This window comes from Miniopterus natalensis, chromosome 7, assembly GCF_054644295.1.
Source record: "Miniopterus natalensis isolate mMinNat1 chromosome 7, mMinNat1.hap1, whole genome shotgun sequence".
Classification (NCBI taxonomy): Eukaryota; Metazoa; Chordata; class Mammalia; order Chiroptera; family Miniopteridae; genus Miniopterus; species Miniopterus natalensis.
The window spans coordinates 12934586-12945024 of NC_142087.1; the positions used below are offsets into that span (position 1 = coordinate 12934586).

The 10439-nt window shown below is 38.2% G+C and overlaps 1 protein-coding gene across 1 annotated transcript in view; it reads right to left on the reverse strand.

The window, feature by feature from the left end:
* Positions 1 to 10439, reverse strand: part of RALY (RALY heterogeneous nuclear ribonucleoprotein) — a 124554-nt gene that overhangs the window by 8595 nt on the left and 105520 nt on the right. The window lies entirely within an intron of this gene.

The following is a 10439-nucleotide window of genomic DNA, read 5'->3' on the forward strand; positions in this document are numbered from 1 at the left end:
TGTGTTTCAGGAGCCACAAAACCTAGATCTGCCTCTGGGCCCACTACAAGGTTGGTACAGCAGAGATTCCTTTCATTTTGGGTAGGGGAGCACCTGTGACACCCCAAACTAAATGTGATGCCTCAAATAAAATGGCCTAAATAGTTAGAGTTTTATTCTTCTCAAATATCTGGGGATATTATTTTCTAGTATTCCTCCAGAACTTCACTATAAAGAAAACTCATAATGTCATTTTATACCATAGGTATAGATGGACACTAAAGACTTTCTCTCTCTCTCTCTCTCTCAAGGTAATAGATGTAAATAAAAGTCGTGATTAAAAGAAAAAGTCACATGGAAATATAAGGCTCCTAAAAACTATAGCAGGTGTATATTTTCACACACACAGAGTCTTTTTTTTATGAACCTTTTGTTTGTTTGTTTGGTTTTGTTGTTAAATATATCTTTATTGATTCCAGAGAGAGGAAAGGGAGAGAGAGAGAGAAACATCAATGATGAGAGATTCATTGATTGAGCCCACAACCTGGGCATGTGCCCTGACCGGGAATCGAACCCTGATCACCTGGATCCCAGGTGGACGCTCAACAGCTGAGCCACGCCCGGCCGGGCACACAGAGTCTTAATAACAACAAAAAAAGCAGTGTTCTCCCCAAAGCCTGAGACACCCTCCAGAATCTTTTCCTTGCTTCTTTTTTTTTTCATATTTACCAATATTTTCCTAAATAAAATATTTATACTATTTCTTGATTTGTAAATTTTTTAACATTTTAAAAATTGATTTTGAGAGAGAGAGGAAGGGAGCAGGAATGAGAAAAACATCAATGTGAGAGCAAAACATCGATTGCACACCATTGACTGGGGACTGAGCCCACAACCTGGGTATGTCAGGACCCAGAATCGAACAGGCAACCCTTTAGTACACGGGATGATGCCCAACCGAGCCACATAAGCCAGGGTATTGATTTGTAAATTTTGAACAGTACTTAAAAAAGATCAAGATTCAACACCTTATACTTTTCCTCCCTTCAGCCTCCCAATATTGTTATATCACAATATTTTAAATTAATCAATGTTGCATGTTAACCTTATTGTGGGTTTTTAAGTATGGCTTACTTCTGAATATATAGTTGTATTACATTTTCCTTCTTATACAACCTTTAGTTCTTCTTGAAATTAATAATTGACTCAGTTTTTGCCAAATTTTCTTTATCAGTATCACTAATTCTTCTAGATTCTCCAATAGAAATGTAAAATGCCTGTATCATTTACAACACTGCCAAATATGTCAGATAATCTATCAGTTTCACTGGAAATACTCCCCTGGAGCACTCCTTTCTTCAGTCTGCCATATAGCTGTCATCTTGGTTTTTCCTTTTGCCTCTTTTCCTAAAACCTGTCTTTGTCTTTCTTGCTCCAGTAGAGCATATTTTCCAAGTGTCCCAGGAAAAGTTAGGGAGGGGAGTAGTAAATTTTTGATCCTAGCATGCTTGAAAATATCTTCAGTTGTCCCTTGTACTTGATAACATGATTTCACATAGAATTCTAGGTTGAAAATACTCTCAGAATTTTGAAAGTTCTATTTCATCATCTTCTAGCCACCAGTGTTAATGATGAATTGTTACTCTTATTACCTACCCTTTCATAATAATCCATTTTCCTTTCCCTGCTCCTCTTCACCTCCTATCACCAAACTTTTTTACTTTCTCTTTATCCCTTGTGTTTAGAAAGTTCATGACGATGTGCCACAGTGTTCTTGCTTTGGGGTTTTCCCCTTCCTTATGCTGGGCACTCAGCAGGCTCTGTCAATCTGGAAGCTCATGTCCTTCAGTTATCAGAGATCTCGTAGTTTCTTTGATAATTTCCTTCCCTTCATTTCTTCTCTATTTCTGGAACTCCTAATAGCTTAACGTTAGACCTTGTGAATTCACCTTCTATCTTTTCTCTTACTTTTCATTTCTGTCCTTTTGTTCTATTTTCTAAGAGATTTCCTTAATTCTTCTATATGTTAATACTTCTATCAATTACTTATTTTTGCTACTATATTTTTAATTTTTCAGTGCTTTCTGATTGTTCCTCTCTTGGAGCATCTTGTTTTGCTTTATGGATGCATTATTTTATACTGTCTCTCAGAGGATGCTTATTGTTTTTTAAAAGACATTCTTCTCTCTATATTGTCTGTTTCCTCTCACTTTTTTCTTTTCCATTTCAATTTGATGCTGTCTTTCTTGGTGAAGGTTTCTCTCAACTACTTGGTGATCCTTTGCTGTCCCTTCTTATTTAAGAGTGAGTCAAGCCCGCCTGGCGTGGCTCAGCAGTTGAGCATCTGACCTATGATCCAGGACATCACGATCCGATTCCCAGTCAGGGCACTAATATCAGTACCTATGGATCTTTCTTCTGGAGTTATTCAATTTTAAGTTTGTCCCAAAATTAATTCTCTGCTATTCTGCCTGAAGAATATAAGCCTTGCTGTTAGAATTCTTGGAGTAAAACAGAGCAAGATGATCAGGTGAGTTCATCATTAGTACATAGACATTCATCTGGTCTCTGTTTTCAGTGTGGTATCCAGCCTCCCCAGCTATAATCGTTAGCTGTGCCTAGTATATCAGTCTGAGTCTTATCTAGTTAAATTTTTCCCCCCACAGAATAAACCCCCAGGATTCTGCCAAGGAGATGGAGAGCTAGTTGCCTCATTAAGCAGGATGAGGAAGGGAACAGGTAGTTTCTTATACAGACTTTCAGTCAACTCCCTTCTTTTCAGCCCCCCTTGTATTTCCTCTGCTTCTGTAGTGCCTGCTCCTTCCAATTCCTGACATTCTAGTGTTCTGCACTATGAAACTGCTTGCCTCTTGTTAGTATACCCCTCTCAAGCATTTGGAATTCAGTTTTCTCAGCTCAACTTTCCATCTTCCAAAAATGTGCTGATATCCCTCATTTGCTATTGTCTTTCTTATTCTCCTTGTCCTCACGAGCTGGTAACTTTAAAAATATTAACTCACTGTAATTTCAGTGACTTGAGAATGAGAATAGAAATAAACATGTGTTTAATGTGTCCATGTAAAACAAGAGTTGCAAGACTGTCAAGATGCTCATTCTTTTGCTCCTGTAAAGTGTGTCAGAACTAGAAAATTCAGAGGTAAAATTCCACTCATGAGGCTTATGTGGAAATAGCCTGGTCGGAGAATTGTAGTATCTGTTTTCAAGTCCTGTTACTATCATTTCTTGGTTGGCTGATGTCAGGTTAAGTTACATTTTCTGACTGCTTCTTCATGTGTTAACATGGTGATAATCATCCCTACACAGCCTATCTTACTTGTAATGACCAAATAAGATAATTGATATAAATGCACAAATATACGTCAATATATATCATTTATCATTAACCAACAGACAAAGTCAAATATATTTTGAGAGGCAGTGTAACAGAGTAGAAAGAGTATGAGCTTCAGAGTTACAAAGACCTGGACTCAAATTCCATCTCTGTCATTCACTGTGTGATCTTGGGTCACTTAACCTCTCTGAGCTTCATTTTCCTATTTATAAAATGAGTATAATATTATTAACCTGACAAGGCTGTTGTGAGGATTAAATGAGATAATACATGAAACACATCTGGTGTAGGATCCTGATACTTGGTATGTATGTTAATTCTTCAGATGTTAATTCTTCCTTATTCCAATTTGGGACCAGCTTTCTTACGCTCACATGAAAACCCTGAGCTTGTATTTCCTCAATTAATGCTAAACCGCATCAGTAATTAGCATCTTAGGTCATCAACAGTCCTCATAAAGGCTGTTTTATTTGCTGCTTTCCTGGGACCAAATTATGAGGCAAGCAGCTCAAATTGAAAGAATTCAGCATACATATCCTTTGAAGTGGTAACAGGTTATTGCTGAGGCATCGTTAGGAGTATTTTGTTGTGAAATAAGACGCGAAACTTACAATGAATATTAAAAGATATCAGGGACACTGGAATACTGGAAAAATAATACTCGAAAAATTATCTTAAGAGTAATTGGTTGTTGTTTTTTCCTTTCTATTTGATCCTCACACAAACCCAGAAGCTGGGCAGGCTTTATTATCCCGTTTAAAGATGAACAAATCAAGGCCTGAGTAGAAAAGTGACTTCCTCAAGATTTACTAGTCATCAGGGAACAACCAAGAACTCCGATCTCTCCATTCAATGGTTTTTTTAAACAATATTGTGGTTAAATACACATAACATAAAAGTATTCATCTATGACTGAACATGGGCTGCTTCCACCTCTTGCCTACTGTGAATAATGCTGCTATGAACATGGGTGTACAACTATCTCTTCAAGACCCTGTTCTTTTGGATATATCCTCAGAATTGGAATTGCTAATTCACATGATAATTCTATTTTTACCTTCTGGGGAACCACCATACTATTTTGAGGAACAGCCATACATAGAGGCTGCATAATTTTATATTCCCACCAACAGTGCACAAAGATTCTAGTTTCTCCACATTCTTGCTAACATTTGTCATTTTCTGCTCTGTTGTTGTTCTAATAGACACCCTAATGGATGCAAGGTGGTATCTCTCTCATTGTGGTTTTCCTAAGAGTTTTGAAGTCTTCTGTAGAGATTCCAAAACACTAAGTAAACCTGGGTAACATCAGCAATAATTTAAAACATTAAAATGCTACTAGATTTAAGACATTGTAGGAGGCAACAGTACACATAGGACCTGCCCTCAAGGATTTTATATCTAGTTGGAAAGAAAGGATACATGCATATAAATAACAATGCAAGATAGCATAGCAAAATGATATAAATATTAGATGAAGACAGAGAAGGGTAAAATTATAGTAGGCTGGGCTGATTAGAAAAGGCTTTTAAGAGCAATTTTAAAAGGGAGGGTTTAATTTATCCAAAAGAAGAGACAAAGAAATTAACTTTTTATTTCTAGTATTAATTCATGCATTCTTTCAACAAACATTTATTGGGCTCCTAATCAGTTCTAGACACTGTGCTGGGTTTGGGGGTTATTATGACTCTCAAGAGCAAGGCAATGTGTACATGGTGTGCTGAATCACTTCTTTCTTTTTATTGTGGTAAAACACGACATGAAATTAACCATCTTAACCAATTTAAGTGTACAGTTCAGTAGTGCCAGTAGTGCTAAGTATATCCATATTATTGTGCAACCGTTCTCCAAAACTTTATCTTCTTGCAAAACTAAAACTCTATACCCATTAAACACTAACTGCCCATTCCCTTCTCCTCCCAGCCTTGGCAACCACCATTCTACTTTCTGTTTCTGAGTTTGATACTGTAGATACCTCATATAAGTGAAATCATACAAAATTCACCTTTTTGTGACTGTCTTATTTCACTTAGTATAACGTCCTCAAAATTGAATCACTTCTAAGGGTCTGCTAATCTATCAACAAGAATGTTATCACCTCCTTTTGCAGTGAATCATAAAGGGAGTATGTAAAGCACATTTTTTCCCAGACTATATTCACACCCAATTATTTCAAATGGAATATAGTTAGGAAGTTTGCCATTTTCCCTTGGGAAGGAGGCTACATTCAAGCTAAGGCTGTTGCAAGCCAGTACTCAGCCCTCATCTATTACCCCATATGGGTTCTTGCATTCACAAACATGTGCTAGGCACTGGGAAAGCAACGAAAGATGAGTAAGGCACAGATCCTGCCCTCCAGGATCTCAAAGGTAGCTATAATATATGATATTATTATATATTATTGAGTAATGAGAGAAGACAAGTTGAAAGGAATAGCTTTTCCCCCACCGCCCACTAAGTAAATCATAGACTTCTTTTAAAAAGTAACATCTAAGCTGGATCTTAAAGAATGGGAGGAGTTCATCAGATGGGGAGAGAAGAGACAGGCATTTCAGCCAAGGACCAGCATGTTCAGGTGATATTAAGTGATTTAGTATAGCTGGAACTTACAACACAAGTATTAAGAAAGGTACAGAGTAGAGTGCTGAGGAGAGCTGGAGAGGCAGACTGTGGATAGTTTTATTCTAAAGGTAAAAGATATTTAACTGATCTTTAGGCAGGGAAGCAGCATGATTAGACTTTTTAAAGGAAGCTCCAGGCTAGATGGAGGATGAACTGGATGTTAAGAACCAAGACTGTAACATTAATCAGAGAAGGATGTCAGCTAGTTAACCAAATGGGGTCTCACAGACCCTTGTGGTGAGCACTGGAGTTCAGGATCTCAGATCTGGCCTGCAAGACAAGAAATCTGATTTTCCTAATGCATCTAGCATGGAAATATACTTGAGAACTGATTCACAATAACCTAATTTGTAAGAGAATGTGATATTAAGTATAATCCTAATTTACTAATATGCATTCATTCATCAAACACCTATAAAGAATCTACTTTGTGCTAAGCATTATTCTAGATTCTAGGGACACAGCTGTGATGAATAATTTCCTGCCCTCAGAGTTATATTCTAGAGTTTAATATATTTTCTCAGTGTCTAAAATATTTGTGTTTGCTGTCCAGAGTACTTCTTCCCAGAACAAAGGAACGAAGGAATCTAAATTAGTAATCAAAATGTTGTTTGGTGAATGATGAAAGAGAGATGGATGATGTTAAGGTCCATTTCATTCAGGAACCAGGTGAAGCCTAAGAAATTATCTATGCTTTAGGACAAGTGTATCTGCCAATGACTAGTTAACAATGTTCTTTGGGTTTACGATTTCTTGATCCTGAACATTGCTGGATGAAAAAACATGGCCAAATCCTGGCAGATTCCTGTCTTTCTGGGTTCCAGGTAAACCATTTCAATTCTAGTACATTCTTTCAGACATACTGGATTACAATTAATTTTAATTATGTTAGCTTCAGTCATTTTTACTATATATGATTAAATAAAGGTTCCAACTTCAACTATATTACTGTAAGCAATCATGCTAAAATTTTGGACAAAACCAGGCACTCTGCTAGATGCTGGGAATATAGAGTGAACAAGACAGATTTTGTACCTATCCTCAAGGAATTTATATACATTCTAGTAGTGAACTGGGATCACCACTAAACAAATGACCAAAAAATTGTGGTTATGAAGAGGCAAGAGGAGAATGCTGCAGTATCTGAGAGAGATGAAAATCACCTGGAGCCTGGCGGGGCATGGCTCAGTGGTTGAGCCTCCACCCAGGATCCAGGCGATCGGGGTTCGATTCCCGGTCAGGGTGCATGCCGGGGTGGCGGGCTCGATCCCCAGTCGGGGGTGTGCAGGAGGCGGCCGATCCATGACTCTCTCATCATGGATGTTTCTTCATGGATGTTTCTATCTCTCTATCCCTCTGCTCTCCTCTCTATGAAATCAATAAAGATATATTTAAAAAAGAAAAAAAAAGAAAATCACCTGGACTAGGCTAGTGGCATTGGAGATAGAAAGAAATGGTTGGATTTGAGATTTATTTTCAACATAGAATTAACAACATTCGATAATTAATTGAATGAAGGTGAGGAAAAGGAAGGAATCTAGTTAACTCCTGGGTTTCTTACTTAAGCAACTGGGCAGGTAGTACCCTTAATTGAGATGAGGAAGACTTGCACTAGAAAATACCCAGAGTTCTGTTTTAAACACAGTAACTTTGAGATCTCAACAAACAAATGTAGAGAAGTAGCACTTGAATATGTGAGGCTGAAACTCAGAGGAGAGGTTTGGGTTGAAAATATGGATTTGGAAATCACTGACATAATGACAGTACTTGGAGATAGTATTTTCATTAGAGTATATATAGCCTGGTCAACTTGCTTAGAAATGGTGATTCCTAAATCTCCTCAGTGACACATTTTCTCAGAAATCTTTTCTATATCTGACTAAATAATTAAGAATCCATTCCTGCTAGTTTAGTTCTCAAAGAATGACTATTCGAGACTCCTTTGGGGGCTCCTCACTGTACCTCTCTGTCTACTACATGAACCCAAAGATAAATTCAATTTCAGAGTTACTAGCTGCTTTTCATTAATATCTCAGTGACTTGTTTCCCCCCCCCCCCCATAAAGTTCGTGGATGCTCACGGATGAAAAGGGTTGAATAGGTCTGGATTTCTATGTGGATTATAATTATGTTCTCTGTAAGTTAAATATCACCTACAAGGATGTATGGGCTTGCTTACCAAGTAGAAAGAGTACTGGGCTAAGACTCATGCGATCTGGGTTCTAGTTCAAGTACTGTCACTATTTAATTTTAAGTCACAGCCTCTATAGGCCTGCTATTTTATGGGTCAAGTGAAGAGACAGTGGTATATTTTAAAGCCTATGAAAACATAAAATTTAGTATACAATTGAAGATTATAATCATTAGCTTACTACTGGGCACCTGGAGATCTGGGGTGGTGCTAATCATCAAGAATGGTCCAGAGTAAAGATTCTAGTAGTCTGTTTCTGGATTTCTCACTATTTTCGTGGGCTCTATAACTTGGCTTCTGTATCTATAAAAGAGGAAAATCACAATGATTTCCCTCACCATTATAGGAAGAAATTAATAAATGCCTATGTTTTGCAGAGATTCCTAGATGTGACTGATTAGAAAAATACAAATAATGATTTGTATTGATGCTCTTATTAGCTAAGTCTAAGTAGGATCTATCTCTTGGAAAACCTGGAAAAGCTTAGCTACCATAGCTTTGTGACTTTTGCCAACTAACTCCCCAGGAAATTTTGGCTTTACCTGGAAAACAAACTACTACCTTTGGGGAAATCTCTGAAGAAAATCTGTTGCAAGTGCCAGTTTAGGGAGGTCATGCCTTGTACCATGCTGTAAAGGAAAAGAAATTTTTTCACAAAAGTGATCAAGACAATTTGCTAAGCATACCAGCATTTCCCAAACAGGGAATGGAGATACAAGAGGCCCCATTAAGACTCTGTGTATCTTTGTTAGTGTGAACTGAGCAACTTAAGGGTGATTTCCTGTGAGCTCCTCTCTACCTCTATCATTTTTCTCCCTTTGTTTCCCCCTCATTTTACTTGTCTTGTCTCAGTCTTCATTTTCCTAGTTGGACAGGCATTTCAAAAACTTAGGCCACACTGCTTCCTCTCTCCTCCTCAAGGCCTTCCCACTTAAAGTGATTTGGGAATTGTCAGGCCTTAAATATGTTATGCCTCTCCCAGGAAGAAAAAATGGTATATATCAGTGGATTTCGATCAGCGGTGATTTGGTAATGTCTGGAGACATTTTTGGTTGTCACAGCTAAGGGGAGAGTGCCACTGGCATCTAGTACAGCAATTTTCAACCAGTGTGCTACAAGAATTTTTAAAACATGTAGTACCTGTCTATTTAGTCAGGGGCACTGACCTCTTTTCTTTCACACTGTCAAATAAATAAAAATGACACTGTCAAATAAATAAAAATGACACATCCAGTGTGAATGAATCAAAGTTATACCCTTTTTTTTTGTCAGATGGGAAAAAAATATATTTTTTGGTGTGCCGCAGAATTTTAGTAATTAGTTTATGTGGGATGAAAAAGGTTGAAAATCGCTTATCTCGTGTACAGAGGCCAGGGAGGCTGCTAAAAATCCTACAATGCACAGAACAGCTCCCCAAAACAAGGAATTATCTGGCCCAAAATGTCAACAGTGCTTCTGTTGAGAAACTCTGGTACATACAGATATCAATAAAGATTACTGAGGAGGCAGTACAGCCTCCTTATGGATGCAGATCCTTAGGTAAAGTGGCAGACACTGGCATCAAATGGTCTGGCCTTCACTGCCCAGGTTCCCTGCTTTTGCTGGCTGTATGATTTTGGACGAATTATTCAATGCCATGAAAGCAGTTTCCTCATCTGGAAAAGGGGCTAATAAAAGTATCATTCTGACTAAGCTGTAAGGAACCTAATTTTACCTGCCCATGCTTAAATTAGAGACCAGTACCCAATGGAGAGTACTAAGTATTCGTGGATTGACTCCCACAGTTGTTTTGAGGCCTTAAGCAAAGAACACAAATTAGGTAATAGGAAGCCCAGTGAGGAGAAAAGCAGCCCCTAATAGTGGGGGCTAGGCTGACACTATCCGCTAGGATAGCTGCCCTGTTGAACATAACTTCACAGGACATCACCACCAGCCAACGCCACTTTGTGACCATGATAGATTACGACAAAAACAAAACCACTCTTAATCATGTCTGAATACAAGCAAGAAAGAACTGTCCCAAACACCAAAGGACCAAATATCCCCCCACCCTGCCTTACGTAAGGTAGCTTTCGCTCTCTCCCTTTATAGATTAAGAATAAATACCCCATCACAAAACTACTTCCCTCCTAATAGCATCCAATCCAGAGAGAAGGCCTGCGTCCTTGAATCCTCCCCCAAATTACTTAACACAAGCCCAAATTCCGTAAATTCTTTCCAGCACCCTCTCTACGAGCTACCCACTGTTCCTCATGCAGCCTCCCCTCCTAGCAATGAAACAAGCCCACCTTTGTTC